This window comes from Gossypium hirsutum, chromosome D06 (assembly GCF_007990345.1).
Source record: "Gossypium hirsutum isolate 1008001.06 chromosome D06, Gossypium_hirsutum_v2.1, whole genome shotgun sequence".
Classification (NCBI taxonomy): Eukaryota; Viridiplantae; Streptophyta; class Magnoliopsida; order Malvales; family Malvaceae; genus Gossypium; species Gossypium hirsutum.
The window spans coordinates 54,230,632-54,253,417 of record NC_053442.1 but is presented as its reverse complement, the minus strand read 5'-3'; the positions used below and the strand labels follow the sequence as shown (position 1 = coordinate 54,253,417).

General features: G+C 33.6%; 3 non-coding genes across 3 annotated transcripts; 1 reads left to right on the top strand and 2 right to left on the bottom strand.

The window, feature by feature from the left end:
• Positions 1-784: 784 nt before the first annotated feature.
• Positions 785-890, bottom strand: LOC121218856 (small nucleolar RNA R71). Its single transcript, XR_005915333.1, has one exon. It is a non-coding gene; the product is annotated as a small nucleolar RNA R71 (small nucleolar RNA).
• Positions 891-14,333: 13,443 nt separating this feature from the next.
• LOC121218920 (small nucleolar RNA R71) lies at positions 14,334-14,440 on the top strand. The gene has a single exon (XR_005915403.1). It is a non-coding gene; the product is annotated as a small nucleolar RNA R71 (small nucleolar RNA).
• Positions 14,441-21,935: 7,495 nt separating this feature from the next.
• LOC121218948 (small nucleolar RNA R71) lies at positions 21,936-22,041 on the bottom strand. The gene has a single exon (XR_005915429.1). It is a non-coding gene; the product is annotated as a small nucleolar RNA R71 (small nucleolar RNA).
• Between the last annotated feature and the right edge of the window lie 745 nt (positions 22,042-22,786).

Sequence of the window (22,786 nt, the reverse complement as noted above, 5' to 3'; positions counted from 1 at the left end):
CTTAGCACAAATATAATCCCTTTGGAGACAATACCTCGATACTTACTTATTACTTTATAATGACTGTGTACACTTGCACAAACCCCAACGTTACAAGTTTTTGGCGTCGTTCTGGGGATTATCAACTATTGCCATAGTCTTTTTTCATGAAATTATTTATTTCTAATTTAATTTATTTTTAAAATTACTAACTTATTCTTTTTATTTTTTTGTGATTTTCTTTTCAGGTGTTTATGAGCATAGATCGAATTATTGATTTACTGCCTGTAGACCGTGAAATTGAGCAAACTTTCAGACAAAGAAGACGTGAACGAAAAGCTCAAAAACAAGTCAAGTTGGACCTTGGAAATCAGAATCAAGACCAAGGTAATGAATCCGATTATGTACGAAATCCTATCCTTATTGCCGATGATAGGGATCGATGCGTCAAACAATATGTTGTGCCACTTTTCAGTAAGTTAAACCCAGGAATTAGAAGGCCAAATATTGACGCAACCCAATTTGAATTGAAACCAGTGATGTTTCAAATGCTACAAACGGTGGGCCAATTTAGTGGTATGCCCGCGGAAGATCCACATCTCCACCTTCGATTGTTTATGGAGGTGAGTGATTCATTCAAGATAGCCGGTGTGACTTAAGACGCACTGAGGTTGAATTTGTTTCCGTACTCATTGCGAGATCGAGTACGAGCATGGCTCAATTCATTGCCACCAAGTTTCATACCTACATGGCAAGAATTAGCAGAGAGATTTTTGGTTAAGTATCTCCCACCTAGCAAAATGCTAAGTTAAGGAACGAGACACAACTTTCCAACAGTTGGATAATGAGTCTTTGCATGAGGCTTGGGAGCGATTCAAGGAGTTACTTCGTAAGTGTCCTCATCATGGGATTCCTCATTGTATCCAGTTGGAGACATTCTATAATGGTCTCAATGCAAATACAAGATTGATGGTAGATGCTTTCGTGAATGGTGCAATTTTTTCTAAGCCTTATAATGAGGCTTATGAGATCATCGAGAGGATCACGAATAATAACTATCAATGGCCAACAAATCGAACGGCTTCAGGAAGACGTGTGGTCGGAGTTCATAAAGTTGATGCCCTCACTTCGTTATCAGTTCAGGTATCATCTATTTCCTCTATGTTAAAATAGTTAACCGCTAATAGTACTAATAATTTTGAAGCTCAGCCACCAAGTCCGTTTGAAGTAGTTTTCTATGAGTACTGTGGGGAAGGTCATTCTTTTGACAATTGTTCATCAAATCCCAAGTCAGTGAACTATGTGGGGAACCAATATCAAAATAGGAGTGGACAAGGACCCCAATCCAACTTCTACACTCCTTCATGGCATAATCATCCTAACTTTTCTTGGAGAAACCAAGGAAATAGACCGAACAATAACTTATTACAGCAAAGACCCAACCAATGTCAAGGGTTTAATCAGTAAGCTCCAAAACCACCTAAAGTTGAGGCATCAAACAGTTTGGAGAACTTGTTGAAAGTGTACATGGCAAAGAATGATGCTTTGATCCAAAGCCAAGCAGCAACACTAAAAAATTTGGAAAACCAAATGGGTCAATTGGCTACAGAGCTTCGTAATAGACCACAAGGAACCTTGCCGAGCTATATTGAGAACCCAAGGAATTTGGGTAAAGAACATATCAAGGTAGTGGCATTGCAAAGTGGTAAGACTCTAGAACCCCGATTCATTGATGTCAAAGATGAGCATGTTGAAAAGGAGGAAAGTCAACCAGATGTTGAAGTTCCTACACCAAAGGAATCAGAATCTGCAAAGTTTGACAAGGTAAACCCTGACTTAGTGAATTCAGATATTTTAACATCTTTTTTGGATACAGATTTACCTACTCAGAAAAGTTGTCCAGTTCAACCAGAATTTCCATCACCTCCATATCCGTAAATATTGCAACAACACAAGAAGAAACAAGAGGTGCAATTCCAGAAGTTTTTGGATGTTCTGAAGTAGTTACACATCAATATTCCGTTAGTGGAGACTTTAGAACAAATGTCAAATTATGTGAATTTTATGAAGGATATATTGTCCAATAAGAAACGACTGAGTGAGTATAAGACTGTTGCCTTGACAAAGGAGTGCATTGCGTTCCTGCAGAACAAACTACCACTGAAATTGAAAGACCTAGGAAGCTTTACTATACCTTGTAACATTGGTGAATCTTACTGTGGTAAAGCTTTCTGTGACTTAGGAGCGAGTATCAACTAGATGCCTAAGTCTATTTTCAGGATGTTAGGGATAGGTGAAGTAAGACCTACAACTGTGACGCTTCAGCTAACGGATCGATCATTAGCATATCCCGAAGGAAAGATCGAGGATGTTTTGGTAAGAGTCGATAAATTTATTTTTCCTACTAATTTCATTATTTTAGATTTTGAAGCAGATAAGGAACTGCCAATCATCCTTGGGAGACCTTTCCTAGCCACGGGGAGAACGTTAATTGATGTGCAGAAAGGCAAACTCGCCATGCGAGTTCAAGATGACCAGGTAACTTTTAACATTCTTAAAGCAATGAAATTTCCTGATCCGACAATGGAATGTTCAGTTATGGAAGAGATAGAAACCTTGGTTTCTATGGAAAGTAATTTTGAAGAAGATCCATTGGAGAAAACCTTAGAGTTTGACCCTTTAGAGGATGAAGAAGATGAAGAAAACATGGCTTTGATGGAAGCCAATCCGAGAAATTTTATTCAATCCACACGGTTTGAACTGTTGGAGTTAGAAGTCAGAGAATTTGTGCAACCCAAGTTGTCAATTGAAGAACCACCTAAACTCGAACTAAAGGTACTTCATTCCCATTTGAAATACGTTTATTTAGGTGTCTGTTCTACTTTTCCTGTGATTACTTCAGCAGACTAATGAAAGATCAAGAGGAACAACTGATTATTGTTTTAAAGAGATTTAAGAAAGCAATTGGTTGGACCATAGCTGACATTCGAGGTATAAGCCCTTCCTTTTGCATGCATAAATTTTTTTTAGAAGAAGGTGAAAAAGCTTGAATTGATGGGCAAATGAGGCTCAATCCTATTATGAAAGAAGTTGTGAGAAAGGAAGTGATCAAATGGTTAGATGCGGGAATCATTTATCCTATTTCAGATAGTTCGTGGGTAAGTCCGGTGTAGTGTGTGTCAAAGAAAGGTGGAATCATGATTGTTGAAAATGAGCGTAACGAGTTAATTCCAATGAGAACTGTTACCGGTTGGAGAATCTGTATTGATTACAGAAAGTTGAACAAAGCCACTCAGAATGAGCATTTTTTGATTCAGATGTTAGATCCTAAGGTAGTAATGATATTCCTACATAAGCATCTGTTTACACGATTTAGGACACCAAGAGCTATTATTAGTGATGAAGGTTCTTACTTTGTGATAAAATGGCTTAAATGGTTGCTTGATAAATATGATGTGAAGCACAAGATTGTAACTGCCTATCACCCCCAGTCTAATAGGCAAGTTGAAAGAGTGAATCGCAAAATCAAAGGTATCCTTGAAAAGTTAGTTCGCCCTAGCAGAAAAGATTGGTCTCGAAGGCTCGATGATGCATTATGGGCCTATCGAACAGAATTTAAGACTCTGGTAGGAATGACTCCTTATCGGCGAGTCTTTGGAAAGGTATGTCATTTGCCATTAGAGTTAGAGAATAAAGCTCACTAGGCTTTGAAGCAGTTGAACTTTGATCTTAAGCAAGCTGGTGAGAGAAGGATGTTACAACTATATGAGTTGGAAGAGTTGAGGTTGTTTTCCTATGAGAATGCCAAAATGTGCAAAGAAAGATCAAAGAGATGGCATGATACTCATATACAACCTCGCGAATTTAAAGAAGGTCAAAAAATGTTTTTGATTAATTCAAGGCTGAAGTTATTTCCTGGGAAGCTGAAATCCCGATGGAAAGGACCTTATACCATCTACCAAGTTTATCCTTATAGAGCTATTGAATTATATGACAATTACGAAGGCACGTTTAAAGTTAATGGTCAACGTCTCAAACACTACTAGGATGGTGAAGTTGAGCGAATTGAATCATCGCTCATCTTAACAGACCCTTAATTTTTCATTAACTCATTGTGTAAATTAATAAATAATTAGAACTTATTTCCTTAATTTATTACATTTAATTAATTTTGTCTAAGGAGATTGGAACTTAAGCAGGACCGCTGTGACCCCTCTAACTTTTCTTGGGAATTAATTTAATGTAATTTGTTAAGAAGAAATTTTATAATTAAAATTTTTAAGTTTCATTTTACTCAATCTAAATTTTAAATTTTTATGTTAATAAAGGGGGTCAAATTTGGCCCAAGTACTAATCTTTTTTTAAGATATAGTCTGAGTTTGAGGCCAAAGACAGCAAAAAGGAGGAAAAAAAATTAGGGCTTGTCGTCACACCCATTACTTACCGTCCAAGTAACTTTAATGTAACTAAATTTTTGCTACATATTGCCCTAATTTTTCCCTATATAAACCCCTCTTCATTCTACTAATTTTCATGTCCCTCAAAGCAATTTACTTCCACCCTAAAAATCTTTAAATTTCTTCTTTATGCCGTCAACCTCAAATCTCGAAAGAAACCCTAGTCCTTTTCTTTCTTTTTGCCAAAATTCCCTATTGCTGCCGCAAAGAGATTGCTGCCACACCATCCTTGCTGTCGCAAGATTTTTACCGTAGCAAGTTATACCGACTTTGCCGATTTCTCTTTTCTATCTTGTGTAGAAACTCTGCTGAATTTTTGGGAAAATACCACGTCTCACAAAAGAACAAAATCGTCAAAGACTACTCTTGAAAACCCAATTGTGGTTGATGAAGAAGTGAAAGAGCAATTTGATTTAATTTTCAAGCATCAACCTATGATGCCGGAAAAAGGTTTTAACCTTAAGAGCAATGATGTGATGGTTGTTCCTGTGCCAATTAGAAAGATAATCAATGCTCTCAAATGGGAACAACTCTGTGATGCTCGTTCACTTCCCGATGATGAACTAGTTTGACTACGCAAGATGCTACTGAAGTCATTGTTCGAAATAGAAAGGTACCTCTTACTTCTAAGTCCATCAATGATTTGTTTAATTTACCTGATGTTGAAGAAGATGAGTACTACCCTATGATGAGCAATATCAATTGGGATTTTCTTCAACAAGTGCTTGATTTTGTGACAAATTTGGGATCCCAATGAATTATAAGAAAGTATGGGAGCCATTCTTGTCAAAGAGAATACTTAAAACCAGTAGCAAAGGTATGGTTTTATTTTGTTCGCTACAGTTTTATGCCTATCTCACACAATTCCACCATCTCGATGGAACGGATGCTCTTGTTATATGCAATCTTAACAGAAAAATCCATTAATGTTGGGAAAATTATCCTCAAAGAGATTCATAATTGTGCTAAAAAGAAGGCAGGAAGTGCTTATTTCCCATCATTAATCACTTCACTTTGCTTAAGGGTCCGTGTTAAAACACAAGCAAATCTGAAGGGGCAGTATGTTCAAGGGTGTATCACAAGTCATGATCTTGAAAGGTTGGTAGAAAGAGTGCATGAGTTGAACCAAGGTGAGCAAGAGGAATGAACTGAGCTAGAAACCGAAGAGTCAACAAATAAAATAGAAACTGAAGCTGATTCAGTTACAGACACTGAAGAAGAAGAATCTGATAAGGAACCAAATGATCCTCAACCAGCTGAAGGAGCTGAAAACCCTGAACCTAGGGTTGAGCCAGAAGAAGAACCAATCAAGCTAAGTGTTGAACCTAAATATACAACTCCCATGCCGACTTCTGCAAGTACTTCAAGGAAATCAGAATTCTCAATTTCAATGGATATGTGCAAGTTCATGCACAATCATCAACAAACTTACTGGAAATATGCAAAAATTAGAGATGATTCAATTCAAAATAATTTTAAGAATATCTCTAATACTTTTGTTCCTGAGTTCCCAGATGCTATCTTTGAAACATAGACGGAAGAGACTGACGATACAAGCGAATATGGAGCTAAAGACTACAAGGGGAATAAGTCAGAAAAATAAAAGGGGGGATTCTTGTCTTGTTATTTATTTAATTGTTTTTAGGTCTTTAGGAATTTATTTCTTTAGTAATTAGGATTTAATTTTTGCAAAATAAAACATAGCAACCATGAATAAATACTTCTTTAGAAAGAAAAAGACTAAGTGATATGGCAATGGGAATGAACATGTCTAAGATTGGGTTATTAGGAAAGACTTGGTATTTAAGAAGTCTTAATGACTCACCTCTCTTTCTTTACAGCCCTACCTAGTGTTCAGTTTTCATTCATTACTTTGTTCTTGCAATAAGGACATTGCTTCTTTTTAAAGAGGGGGTAAGGCAAAAAATTGCTCAAATTTTTTAAATTTTCAAGTATGTTTCAAATCATTATTTCATATGTCTTAATAAATGAATGTTTAGTGAAATTCTTTTTAATAAGGTAGCTTGTATGCAAGCATGAATGATGATTTTATCTGAGTGATTGTATGTTATCATGAAAAATTGAATGCTTTTATGATCTTAGTCTTAGGTAATGTTTGCCATGAAAACTTAGTTTGTCTTGAGATTAGACATGCATGAAGGTTTATATCTTTAGAATTGACTTAGTAACTTTCTTGAGGCGAAATCCTATGGGACATAAAAATCTAAAATGATATAGGCACCATTTTTCTTTGGATCGTTTGAGCCTTTTCAAGCCCACCTTATGATATTAGACCCTTGAAACTATAATTTTGAGCTTAAAGGCCTGTTCATTGTAATAAACCTACATTATAAGCCAGTATCATCTTTTTAAAATTATCCAAATTTTGTGCACCTATCTTAACTAAAGTTGTCTTGGAAATCAACATTTGAGGAAATTTTCATAAAGATGTATGTGCTCATGCTTATAAAAAAAACAACAACAACAACAAAGCCAAAGAAAGTGTGAAGAAAAATTTGCTCAGTCTCCAAAAAGAAAATATTTGAGTATGAGTTCAAAATAAGTTTGGGGGAGTTCCACAGGTTCACTTGAAGAAAAAGGTTGAATTTTGAGAAATCCAAGACAAGTTAAAGGTTAAGATTTTGAAACCGAAATGTCTCATCTTTTAAAATCCCCACCTTTAACCGAGCCCCATTACAACCTTATAAAAGACCTATTGATTTGATTATTATGTCACTTACATTAGTGGAGAGGAAGTATTAAGTTCAACATATGAAGATCATAAATAAGCCTTATGATCGTTTTGCTTGATTGATGAGAAATTGTGTTGAATGAAGAATATTATCTATGGCTGTGACATACATGCAAACTATGATTCATGCTGATATATCTTGACACTTAGAATAAAATTTTCAAAATGTTTGTATATGAGTTACTTGTTAATAAAGAAGGTTTATGAGCATGAATTTACTGATGTATGATTATGACACAAAGATTGATGCTACTTACACTCTTAGCAAAATTTGCCTTAGCAAGACCTTGTGTTGTGCATGAACATTACTCAGAATGAGCAATGATTTAAGTTTGGGGGCGTGTAAACTGAAAAATATATAGGATTTTTCCTATATAATTCATCACCTTTTTACTTAATTTTTTGTTAAAACCAAGTAATTGTTTAATAAATTAATGAAATCTGCAAAAATAGGAAATTAGGACATTGAAATTATTAAAATGTGATTTTATACTTTATTATATAGTTTTCATGCATAAAATGGCTTATTTTATATTAATTTGTGCATATTATATTTTTAAGCTATAAAGTGGGCCATGCATGATTAAATTAAATAATAAAATATAAACTTATATTTAATAATTAATTTTTAATATTTCATTAATAAAATTGGGTTGCAATTAATTAAGTAAATTGATTAATTAAAGTGGTTAAATTATATTACCTCTAAACTATCTATTATTTTTGGACAGGTCTGAGAGTTTTTCTAATTGCAAAATCTTCCAAATTGGGGACCAAGTCAACCCAATTTTCGGCTGCACATGGATGTCATAAACCATTTTTTTGGTTTAATTATACAAAGTCCTTGAAGAGTTAAAGAAATCAGAGATTTTCCTGAAGATTTGCTGATGACCGAGTCTTAGTCCTGAGTTGTTGTGGCACTCAAATTGACAAAAAATCAAGGAAAAATCAGCCAACTTTCCTCAATTCAAGGTCGGCCACTCCTGGAAGAAGTTTCAAAGGATGGACACTCCTATTTTTAGCAAACTAGCTCCCTTGCCTCACCTATAAATAAGAGCTCATTTCTCACTTTTTCAATCATCCCTCATCCAATCATCCCATCATCTCTCACTTATTCATCATTCTCTCAACTCTCTTAGCTATCTTTCCCCTTCATCATCCCTGCATAAGGATTTTAACAATTAAGCCTATCAAAGAGCCTTTGGTCGGCCACCTTGGAGAGCCATCAGCAAAGTAGCAAAGCAAAGGAACAAAGGAGCCTCGTCAGTCAGAGTCTTGGGTGACAGCCACTCTGAATTGGGTTTAATCTTTCTTTTCTTTAATTTAATATAAAGATGTTTTCTATGTGTTCTTTTTTCTTGTTTACAACAATGATAGCTTAATTTTATTTAAGCTAGGATGATTATTTTGATTAAGTAATATTTATTTGATTCATGCTTATAATGTTTGTGCCTCAATCGATCATGTTTTCAATTAAAATCAAGTCTATATGTCGTTCATATGTGATTGAAATGCACTTGAATTAGCTGAGCGATCCTAACCAGACGACGGCCAATGGACGCATAATTGAAATGTGCATGCTCAATTTAGATCCTAACTCGATTAAATTGTAGGTTGCATAACAACTAACCAAGCTCCATTATCTGCATAGTTTTTAGATTTGTGTGATTAAATTGTTTCAAACCTAACACGTCCCGATTACCTCACACAAATGCTAAGAAACTCTTAGTAAATAAGAATCAGTAAAATGTGTATTTACTAAGTAAAGGATTCTGAAAGGACCCAATGTGGTTTCCAATCTCATGAAAGATCGAGTTGCCATGGAATGTTTTTCCGAATGTTATTAAGCATGTTGACAATAGATTGAGTTTAATTAGAGTAATTGTCCTAGTTTATTTATGTTATAATTGTTGCAAATTGTGCTTAATTTTACTAAAATCTATTTCATTCATATATTTTGAATATTTAGGATAATTTGCATTAGGGATCATTGCATTTAATTTAATATATTATAATCACCACTTTTCATCTATATTGTGTTTTTATTTATCAAATTGCTAATATAATTTTACAAATTAAGTGACTTAGCACAAATACAATCCCTGTGGTGACGATAACTTGATACTTACTTATTACTTGATAACGACTATGTACACTTGCACAAACCCCAGCGTTACAATAATTGCATAGTATCTTTATGTCTTACACTAAATATTTAAAGGCATAATATTTTTCTAGTAATGTTTGAATTATAGAAATGCAATTGAGTAATGCTCAGTATACCTTTTAAATTTCATGTACAAGTTACGTAATTTTCGGTTGGTACGTTAACTCAACATCTAAAGATAATTTCGGACTCAACTTCTTGGTGATGTTTTTATTTTGGTTCTTGGCATGTACCTAGGAAGTCTTTTAAGCTATAAAGCTCATTTTGCATTTTAATGGACATTTTGTGTATTGGTTGGAAACATATATATGTTTTGTATTTATATATGTTAGTATGAACTTAACATGTATGTTATGTGTATGATTTGAATAATGATTTCATGTGATATAACTTTGGTTAGTACAAAGTTAGATAAGTACTTGCATATGTGTTTATAGTTTTAGTATATACATGTCTATATGAACTTGTCTTTGGCCATTTGATAAAGTCTCATTATGGCATTTGAAATTTGGTAAGTTTGTTATATGCATTATGTATGAATATATGAATTTGAATGTCATTTGTTGGTGTGAAATGTGAAATTGATTTGAATATTGAATTATGGTGTCAATGAGGACACATTGGTTATGGATTAAGTGTTTGAATAGGTGATATTATTGTCTTTTGTTGGATAGGTGAATTTGGCATGAAATGACCCTTTTAAAGTTGAAATTTTACCACTTTCAAATTATGTATTGATATTTTAGCATCTATTATTGATACCTTACCATATGAACAGTTTTAAAATAAACAGAATGATAAAATGGTATCTATTTTTTATTTGAGTATCGATACTTTTTCATAAAATCTTGATACCACCTAATAAATATCGATACTTATGTTTTGTGGTAATAAATAGAATCATAATTTGGTATCGATTTTTCATAAGGTACCAATACAGTATCGATACCAACTATGAATTATTGATACCAACTTAAAACTTTGAGATTTTACTTTTTAAACCCATTTCATGCCTAGGCTATTGTTTCCTACTTGTTATGTTTGTATGATATGTAAATTACTGAATTATGTATAAACTTATTTTTTATGTATTAATAGTAATTAGAATTAAATTATAAATTATAAATTGTTTGTATAAGATAATATTTTGTTTGTAACATCCTATTGCTTGGTTCCGATGATCGGAACGGGTGAGGAGTGTTACATTGGTGTTTCAGGGTGGCTTGGGACTTTGGCTGTTGATCAAGGGGAATTTATAAGGGTTTTTAGGGCAACTTTGCCAGGTGATCTTTGTGAAATCCCGAAAGATTTTGTTTGGTCTGAAAAAATGGAAGTTGTCGAATTTAGTTGGTGTGTCATGACACAGGGAGGGCGTGTCGCTACACGATGTTGTATTCCCACAATCTAGTTAGTTCTATTTTTCTATGTCACAACACATGGGTTGTGTGTCACAACACGACTCCTATATCTCTAATTTCCCTATTTTGAAGTTGTGTGTCGCAACATAGGAGTGCATGTGTTGCAACACGACCTTGAACTAGCTAAATTTCTTTTATCGATTCATTTCGGAGCCTTCTAATTGTCGGTAGTTACCTTGGACAGCTTCGTGCTTCTTATCTTGTTTCCTGAAACTTGTAGCTACTCAATCAAACGATTAAAACAATAATCCTAAAAATGAAAAATGAAAATTAATTTACAATATGTATAAGTGTAATTTAATTTTTGATGTTTAAATTATGTATTGCTACTGGAGTCGTCTGGTAATTTGTCAAGTTTCACCATCGACCTATACAGCCTTTGTCAATCATCTTCATCCATCCAATAGAGTTCATTCCAATCGGGATCTTTCCATTTGTCTTGTTTCCTCGAATTGGACTCACATGCACTTACACAACTACACACGTACCTTCGATCAAGCTCATTAAGGGTTAAATCGAATAAAAAACTTTCATTCCCTAATAATTCCTCACTTTGGGAATCATGACCACATTTGAACACATCTATTTTGCTATCGATTTTCATTATCAATTCATTTTTTCAAGGTCAATGGTCACTTTAGATGTGGCCAAAAATGGCCTACCCAAAAAAATGGGAATTTCTTGATCCTCCTTAAAATTGAGGACTACAAGGTCTACTGATATTATGAAGCCCCCTCACTTTAACTAATACATCTTCTAGCACAACTTTCGTGCATACTAGAGATTTATCGGCTAACTGTAGTGTTATCGAAGTATTTTTTTAACTAACCTAATCTGAGTTTTTGGTAGATCGATAGAGGCATCAGGTTAATGCTAGCATCTAAGTCACAAATTGCTTTGCTAAAATGCTTATCCTCTATCTCTACTAGGATTGTAAAACTCTCCGGGTTTTTTAATTTAGGGGGTATGTTTTTCGCAATAATGGCACTACATGAGGCATCAATATCAATTTCTTCACCCTTTTTCAATTTTTTATGTCTTATCATGATTTCCTTTAGGTACTTGGCATATTTAGGAATTTTATCTATGAGTTCCAAAAGTGGCAAACTGACATTGATGGATTTAAATAAATTAAGCAAACCTCTAAAATCAACTTCATCCCTTCTTCTTTTTTGTCGTCTAACCTAAACAGGAATGGTACCTTTTTTGTGCTTGATTTTGATATTACTGGTTCAGCTAACAGTTCCACTATTTCTTTGATCGGCTTCTCATTCTCAATTTCTTCCACAAGCTTATGAACAGCTTCAGGTAATTTCTCCTCTTCATGTATGGGTGCACTCGGGTTGTCAGGTTTCTTACCTGATCGCAGGGCGGTCGTATTCACATGTTCTTTCCCATCTCTCCAATGGTTGTTATTCGTATTACTTGGGGTGCCTTGGCCGATTTATTTTTGTAATAAACCCATCGTTTGTCGCATTTTTTCCTTCATGTCATTCATATCTACACACATGGCTTGCGTCTCCCCCTTTATTCGATCAAATTGTTGACCATATTGTTAGAGTATACCCAAAGATCAATCATGAGATGGTTGTAATAACATACTTGATTTATCATGTTTATTAATATAAGGCGTTACCATTATTATTTCAGTTTCTTTTCTGTGTGTATAAATAAACTGTTTTATAATAATGTCCTGAGAATAATATGATTATTCTTAAAAGGTCATTAGTCAAGTATTATTGTTGGATAGGACAACGATAATGCATTAATACTAACATGTAGTTGATTGATGATAAAGAGTTGTCATTGATACGGAGTGTCAGAATCGATGCATGAATATGTGTGTTAGAGAACAACATATTGGACTGACCCGTTATGAGTATGTTTCTTAGATTATTATGTAATTGTCACGACATTACTCATAGTGATTAATATGTATATGATCCTCAAACTTGAGATCATCATAATCCCAACATCGTGAGTTGTATATTTTGATACAGTCAAGCGTACACCGTAACTGGTTGTTCTATAAAGATTGATGTTGGATATACCACAATCTATGTAGAGGGATATGGTTGATCGATATAGGATAAGTCCCTCCTACATAATGGGAGTAATATCTTAGGCCACTTGATTGAGTGAGACTAGAAATGCATAGTCATCCTCAAATAAGCTGATATGAGATGTCATACTTATTTGTATATCATAGTCTACTTAAGATATCAAGGAACATGGAATGGACTATACAAGTGTGACTATTCCATAACTTGTGTTCAATCCAGATATAAAGGACTTAAGGATTAGTGCATGAAAAGATTAATCATAAAAAGGTTATGTCGAATCATGATTTCTTGTGACTTAGGTAGCAATGATGCATTGCTAGGTGCCGCTCATTGTTTGTAACATTGGAATCGTTCTAACATTACTGCTAACGTTACAAGAACCTACAGGGTCACACCCTATAGTTGAAATGAACGGAATAAAACATAATTGGTACTGTGTTTGGTTGTCGCATGAATTAAATTAATTATAGAATTAATTTAATTGGGTAATCAAATATCGAACACATTATATGTACAAGGTTGTTGTACACATAATGAGAATATGATTTTGGTTCGTATATAAATAAATATAGTTTACCGAAATCTTTATTATAATTAATGTAATTATAATTTTTGGTTTTTTAAACATTATTATATTTATTAATTTTGAGAAACCCTAAAAAATAATAAGATATAAAATCTCGTTTTTCTTTGCTTGGTGAGTCTAGCAGCCGCCAAAGCAAAGTCTTCTCTGAAACTGTTTGGGGATTCCTTCCGTTCATAGTCAACTGGGTGGATTATATAGACGTCAGAGTCATCAAAGATTGCGGCTTGGTTCGATAGTAGATCAGATTACTCATTACCGAGTCGTCGCTGTCTACTCAGAATCACCATTTGGTAATTTCGAAACCCTTTTTCACCCCGATTCGTTCCTCACTCATGGATCCATGGTTAGGATCGCTGAGTGTTTTATTTTTCTGCTGCGCCGTAGGGGTGCCGGCGTTCCAACACATATGCAATATGGTCGTGTCCCATGGATCTTTCTTAAGTTCTTTGCACATGTGGTGGTTGGTATGGAGGGTTCAGTCTATTCTACACATGATTTTCTCTTCCTTGATTACCTCCCCACTCGAGATTCGGATGATCCTTCCAACTAGAATTATATGTATTTGAATAGGGATTTCTACCTATATTACTGATATAGCTAACATCCTCATGTTGGTTCTCCATGTATGGATCTATTCTTGTATGTTTGATAGTTGTATCCAACCGATTCAGCTTCTCCAAAATTTGTTAATATTTATCTTCTTCATTGATTGTTTTCACAGTTGGAAGTTTTGGTTTGTACTTGAATCTCTTATTTGACCACATGTACGAGTTCATTACCATATCATTTATGATCTGATATGCTCTCTCATAAGTGTGGGCATAAGAGATCCTTCAGTCGCTCCATTGATGTTGGCCTTTATGTTACTGTCCACACCATTGTAAAAAACTTGAATCTGGAACCACTCTTACAATCCATGGTAAAGGCACTTTCGTATCATTTATTTGAATCACACTTATGCTTCATACAGTGATTCACCTTTGAATTGTTTAAAATTGGCGATATCGCATCTGAGTTGAATGGTTCAGCTTATAATAAAATGTTATGAAGAAATTTTTCTGCTAGTTCATCCCATGTCATTATTCAGCCAGGTTCTAATGGATCTAACCATTCAACCACATTATCGAATAATAGGGATGGAAATAACCGAAGACGAACAACATCATTAGTTACTTCGTTATACTTGAAGGTGTCACACTATTGAAGGAACCGCTACAAATGTTGATTTGGATCCTTCATCATATTTCTCTTGAACTGCAATGTGTTCTAAATTGTAGTCGTCTTTATCTCAAAATTATTGGTGTTGACTGTTGATCTTGTTGTTTAGGTGGATCATTAAACAATAGATTCTCTCAAGGTAAATCAATTGTCGCGGCTGGATTGTATTTCCTTACTTGACAAATACGCCTTAGGAGTTGCTCTAGATCAAGGTACGGCTCAATTTGGATGCTTCCGCTTCGAGTCATGCACTAAACCCTAAGAAAAATAAAATTTAGCAATTAAAATAGAAAATAATTTGTATATATAAATTTTAAATTTCCTATTTATCTTGTTAATTGCATAAAATAAAATTTCAATTTAATACCGAAACCTCCCCGATAACGGCGCCAACAACTTGACCGCCGCCAAACGTACGAACGTTAACTAGAATACGACACCAAAATATATAAAATTAAGTAAGCAATGTCCACAAGTATACAGGTCAAATTATAATATAGTAAGTGTTACAATAGAACACGAGAAAGTATTCTGAGGATCGTACCCAATGGAGGACAAATTAAACCCAAAATCTACTTCCACAACAACAAGTCTAAATAGTAATAATTAAAATCTATATTACGAAAACTAATGAGAGAGATAAAATTCATAAATTAAATTTCACTAAATTAAATAACAGAAAATAAACAAACAGCTAAATCAGGTTAACAGGTAGAAGATTAACTCATTTCAATGGTTATAGTTAACATTAAAATTTGGGTTTAAATGGAATTAACTATTAATTAACTAGTATTGCCTCCAGGCCTCTACTAATTAACTAATTGATAGGTACTCATTTATCTCCCAACCTCCATTTCCCCACCGGGATAAATTATGATTTACTCGGCAAACTTATCTCCCAACCTCGTTTAAGTTAAATAACTTTCTTGGGTCGTCAATCCTAGGGTTTAGGCACACATAATTTAAAACCAGGTAATTCCTATGGAAAACTCATATTCCTTCGTTAACTACTCCTACATCCACTCGTTAATCTTCCTAGAGACTTAGCCTCTCATGGATTCAGATGTCATAACTCTTACGTTTAATTTAAACATGCAAAAGAATATGAATAAATTAAAATAAAAGAAAGGTAAGAAATTTCTCAATTGATTGAACCGGATGTGCTCGGAATTGTGTAATCTCTTGAAAATTTATTGATCTTCGATGTTTGTAAAACAAAAATAAAATAAATTGTTAAATACTTCAATATAAAATACCTAGGTTCAAACTGAACCTAGTCGAAAAGAACAACAGCATTTCATAACAGAAAAGAAAATGAACTGAAAACTAAATATACTAACTATGACTCCTAAAGGCTTACTTCATATTAGCAATAACCTTTCTAATTACACCAATATTTAGAAACCCTAATTAGGTCTATTACAGGCCCTAATCTCAAAAAATATTTATTGTGTGGATGTTTTTATCCTTTTCGATTCTTCTGCCCTACATTCAGACTTATGCCGCGACACTATCAAGGTGTGCCACGACAGGACACCAATTTCCCTAGCTAGGAGTTCCAACTTCACGTTTTACGTCTCTGGAAGCTTGTGCTACACTTAGGTATCATCCAGAAGGCTATCGAGCTGCTAAATATACATACTACACACTCAATTCAACACATTAAAACTACCTAAGGCTCAAATTAGCCTAATAGGTCAACTAACATCAATTCTCATGTAAAAACGCTTATTTTGCAAATTATTAAATTTGGACTACAAAAGCTAAAAATATAACTATTAAATGTAAAACGACTAGAAAGCAACCCTCATAAGTGCCAAAGTGTACTAAAACTATCACCACTTTTGTCGATAGGTCAAGGATATCATTTACCCATGTCTTGGGCTATGAATTCTGCTATTGTGAATGATGCTACATACTACAAAAGTTGTATACCTAGTGCACTAGCTTTCAATTTCTTATCTATTCCAACTCAAGCTTTTACTTACATCAAAGTATATGAGTCACGCATACATATTCCATCATCCACTCAAGATTTAAGGTATGCCACACTATGAATGTCACAAGTGGATAAATCCATAAACAAATTCAAGATCTATTTGCTTGGGTCCAGTCCGATGTAATGTCACTCCAATCAGTTATATCTATATCTTTATCTTCTTAGAGTCATCCACTCCAATACCCAAGACAAAGCATCTTCCCAATTAGACTTGATAGACGACATATTAGTCTTTCAATCAGTTTGCTAATTTTCGATTAGACTAAGGACATGTTTTAGTTCATCTACTAATATAAGTTGTCTTTTCGTATTACGATCCGACCATGTAATACTTCTTAGTATTAGTTAAACATTGGACAACCAATGAGCTAATATTTGTTTCTATTTTTCTTTACATGCAAAAACCACGTGAGGACAATATACAAAGAGTATTAATTTAATTCTTGAATAATTTTATTAACCAATCTATTCAAAAAAATTACAAGTGTACAAATGAATATACTACACTTAGGGCACCAAATCCAATAAATGCTTCACTGTCCAATTCTTGGCATCCTTTCCCCTTTTATTAATGTTGTGGACATTGTCGAAGTTGACTAGAATGTCTTGAGCATCTTGCTTACTCCTGAATTACCAGAGAACCCAATCTCTATTATACCACTCAACGATTGAAAAATTCAACACGGGTGCGTTAATGCACCACGCATATGAATGGTGGTAAATTGACTGGGAATTACACCTGCAACATCTAATGCAACATATAAAATCCACACGAACTGAATAATTTATATCATGGAAATAATGGCATGGGTAAAATAACATAATTAAAATAATTACATGACATAAATATAATTTTATTTTGAAAAAAAGTACATCCTCCATGACGTATGTCTCAATAATTTTTATGTACACAACAATGGTTTTAGAGTTCCCGATCCTCGGACAAGTATACCATCTGAAAAGAAAGAAAACTTGTTGAATAATATTTTCTTAAAAAAACAATTCATAATCAAAGTTTTATTTTTTTTTACATATTTACAAGTGGGAAAGCATATTGTTGGTGACTTAATGATGCCAAAAATGACATCCTATACAACGCCCAAGACTGCAATGGTAGCAAGCACCCGTCTATATCTTGTGTATCGTGCTTTGTCACTAAAAAAACTCATTATACAATGTTACTAATACTATTGAACCCTAACTATATGAATGGGTAGCTTGAAAATCAGTCAACAAAGGCAACTACATCAGGTGGACTTTATTATTACATGTGTCCAACATTAGTAGCCCCTTATCAGCTCCAACAAATACGCTCAAGTAGCACACATCTTCTCCCACTCAGAGGCACTAGGTAAAGTTTCAAATTTTTGTTTTAACTGGGAAAATTTCAAACTGGTAAACTTAGCAACACCACCACCCAACGTTCATCCAAGCAACTAATAGAAAAGTGACACAGGTTTGATCACTTTACTTAAACCCATGACCGCAACACCACTACTTGAAAGCTTGAGTTACAATGCAACATCTTCTAAGGTGATGGTGCACTCCCCACACGGCAAATAAAATGTGTGGGTCTCTAGGTGCCACCGCTCAACCAAGGTGGATACAAGTCATCCCTAAGCTGAAACATTCTAATTAATGTCGTCATTCCAAATCCCTCGACATCCAAATAGGGGAAAATACGTTCATCTGGTTGGTAGCTCGAACCATGGACACGTGCTCTCAAGATGTGATACTCACTCTATCCAAAACAAATTACCATATTAGTTAAATATGTTAATTAAAAAATTAATGACGTGCAAAGTATAAAATACTCGTGAATAGTAAGTACTAATTTTTTTACCGAGACATTAATCATCGTGGCAGTGTGATCACTTGCTCTAATTAATTAACTCATTTTGATATCTGCACAAACAAAATTAAATAAACATACCATTTTAAAACATAAACGCTTCTACATAATAATATTTACCATAACTCATTTTTGTAAATAATTTTATTTTTGTTTTATTTAAATAAAATATCCACATAATAATATTAACCACAAAATAAAAAAATTATTAAAATAAATTACCTTAACCCGTATGTTTGCAATTGAAATTTAAGTATCTTTATTAAATATATATATAAACATAACTATTCTAGTAAAATATAAATTACAAACAAGAAAAATAATAATAAACAAAAAAAAACTCCAATACAAACAAGACAAGTCAACCTTTTTTCTCTCCAAAACTCCAACACAAACAAAAAAAAATTTACAAACAAAAATATATTCTAAAACATTAATTCTAAATATTAAAAATAAAATATAAACATATAATATAATTATTATTATTATAAAAACTAAAAATACCTTAAAATTATCATAATCTATCTCTAAAACTCGAATTCAAACAATTTTTTTACAAACAAAAATATAATCTTAAATATTAAATCTAAAGATTAATAATAAATTAAAATATAAACATACAACATACAAATTATTATTACAAACAATAAAAATCTACCTTAAAACTATCACAATATCTCCCTTAAAACTCCAACACAAACAATTTTTTTCTCCTAAAACTCCAACAAAAACAACCAACTTTTTTTTTCACTCTACTTCACTCAATACTAAATTGTGTGTATGTGAGATAGCACCCTTTCTTTTTCACTCTACTTCACTTAAATCCTGAATTGTGTGTGTATGTGAGAGAGGAGACCAGTATCATATATAAAGGTACTAGGTATGTTTAGAACCGACCTGATGCTTGTCGACAACATGACCAACCAATCACGACCCCTACCCTATGTACAACAACTTTTTTTAACCGTATTTTTTTGTTTCATAGGAGCCACTAAAATATATAGACTTTTTCAGCACCTTTTAAGCACTAATTCATGCAATTTCTAAGTATTTTTGGTCAAATTTTATACTTTTATTATAAAATAACTAAATTGAACTTAATTTACAAAAAAATTTTAATTTTACTTATTTTTATACTAAATTTGCATAATTTGGCCAATTTTTGACAGTTTTGCACAAAGGGTAAAAAATCAGCTTGGTAGTTACCTTGAGAAGATTGAATTTTCGAATAATTTCATAGCATTTGATACATGAGGAAGGCTGATCATTTTTTAGTCATGGACGCCCCAAATCAACTCCTTGGACCCATTGAAAATTTATTTTTGATCCAACAAAAATTGGATTGAATTTACTCCTAGTCTGGTGTAGAGAAAAGTGACCAAATTTATTAAATTGAAGGGGATTGAGCCACCAAGGAAAGAGTAGCCCAATGCTGACCCAATTTCTGCACAAATCAGCTAATTAAGCTCATTATAATATTTTCAAAATAGTCCTTACCTTTCTCCCAAAACCCATTCCAAACCCTCCTCCTTTTGTGCATTCTCACTTGTGGCATTAAGCTAAATTTATCAAAGTCATCTCAACCCCTCTCCCTACTATCAAGGGTCAGCCATGAGAAGGGGGATTGGCTACCATTTTTCTCCCATTCAATTTGTCATCTCCAAGTATAAATACCCCCATTCACCTCCTCATTTCTCATCCCTCACTCATCTATTCATTCACCATTCACTTCTCCCCTTCACTCACCATTGCCTTTCCATTTTTCTTTCATTCCCTTGTCGATTTCCCCTCTTGAGAAAGAGCTAGAAATCTTTTTGAAGCAATAGCAATCAAGCATCTTGAAGGCTTTTGATCGACAAAACAAGCAGAGAGGAAGAGAAGCACACTAGACTGGGTTCGAAGAATATCGAGATTTGTCTTCTAGTTTCCTTCTCTTAATCTTTTCAATTTATTTTGTGATCATAAACAGAAATGCTTTTTTTTTATGCTCCTAATTTAAGAAAGAAGACTGAAATCCTAGTTTTTTTTATATTGATTTCATTTTGTTCACTTAAATTGTTAAAATAATGTTTGTGTTATTATAGGTCTTGGTAATTTGTTTAATTAGATAAAATCATGCCTATGTTATGCTCGCATTATAATTGTAAGGTAACAAATGAATTAATTATTATCCGGATTAAAATTGTAATTAATGGAAAAAATATCTAATTGGTGCATGTTTAGTCTACTAACTGTAAAAGTGGGTTAAATTAGCAATAGTATTAAACAATATTCTTGCATTGCATAACTTGTAAGATTGTTGTGATTAAATTGTTTCAGTATAGGAATATATTGTTACTTCACTCTGTCTTATACTTACTTATAATCCAACATAGGAGTATATTTGAAAGATTGATTAATTTAATAAGTATGTATGTACAATAGTTAACAACAGACCAAGTTGACATGAAATTATTCGTAACAACGTGAACATATTTTTAATAATTCTAAGTTAAAGAATGAAATTAATCTAACACACTTATGTCATATTAATTAAAACTTTTTTTAGAAATCGAGCACTAGAATTTTACTTTTTCTTTCAGTTTATTACTTAGTTAATTTTTAGTTTTTAGATTACCTCTTTCAAATCAATATATTTTCCTTTACCAATCTGCTTAATTTTACATTTCCTAAATACTTGCTTGTACAGTTCCTGTGGGAACAATAACTCGATATTATTTTCAATTTATTACTAGTTACGATTGTGTACACTTGCACATTTCTATCGTTCCAAGTTTTTAGCGTCGTTGTCGATTACTATTTTAAAAGACATTACTTGTGAAATTTTTAATTTTTCATTTTGGTTTTTTTTTGTAAAACTTTAATTCCATTATTTTTAATGTGATTATTTCAGGTGTTTATGAGTATTTATCAAATCATTGACCTACCCCATAGATCCTGAAGTAGAAAGGACTTGTAGATAAAGGAGAAGATAGACAATTCAAAGAAGGACCGAAGAGATGAACCTTGAAAGCCAGAATCAAGAAAATGGAGCAAATCATGCTCAAAATCCCATCCTTGTTGCTGATGATAGGGATGGAGCCTTAAGATAGTATGCCATACCAATTTTTCATTACCTTAATCTAGGAATTAGAAGGCCCAAGATCAAGGCACAAAATTTCGAGCTGAAGCCTGTTATGTTTCAAATTCTTCAGAGAGTGGGCTAGTTCAGTGGAATGCCTACCGAAGATCCTCACCTTCACCACAAGGTGTTTATGGAGGTGAGTGATTCCTTTAAGTTAGCCGGAGTACCCAAAGATGCACTAAGATTAAATTTGTTCCCATATTCTCTAAGGGATAGAGCTCGAGCCTGGTTGAACTCATTGCCACCAAATTCCATAAAAACTTGGCAAGAGTTGGTAGAGCGATTCGTTATGAAATATTTCCCAAGTAGCAAGAATAGTAAATTATGGAATGAGATCACTACCTTCCAACATATGGATGACGAGTCCTTGTATGAGGCGTGGGAAAGATTTATAGAAATGTTATGCAAATATTCTAATCACAGAATCTCGCATTGTATTTAGTTGAAGACATTCTATAATGGTCTCAATGCTCACACGAGGATGGTAGTAGACATTTTTGCCAGTGATGTTCTCCTTTCTAATTCTTATTGCGAGGCTTATGAAATTATTGAGAGAATTGTCAACAACAATTACCAGTGGTCAACCAATCGAGCAGCTTCAAAATGAGTCACAAGAGTACATGAAATGGATTCCCTCACTTCACTTACAGCTCAGGTATCTTTGATATCCTCAATGCTTAAAAATGCTTCTACTAATAGGTTTAAGAATGTTACAGCTCAGCTACCAAGTCAATTTGAACATATAGCCTATGTATACTGTGGGGAATGACATTTGTTCGTAGATTGTCCATCAAACCCAGAATTTGTATATTACATGGGTAGTCAGAGCCAGAATAGAGGTAGGATGGGACCGCAATCCAATTTTTATAACCCATCTTGGTGAAACTACTCAAAATTTTCTTGGAGTAACTAAATGGTTGGACCCAGTAACACTTACAGACAACCCAGATCAAACCAACCACCTGGATTTAGCCAACAAGTTCAAAAACCAACTCAAGCTAAACCTTCAAATGGCTAGGAAAACTTATAGAAGGCTTACATGGCAAAAAATTATGCTTTAATCCAAAGCCAAACAACCTCATTGAAAAACCTAGAGAATCAAATGGTCCAACTTACTACTGAACTTAGGAATCGACCACAAGGCACTTTGTCCAATGATATGAAAAATTTA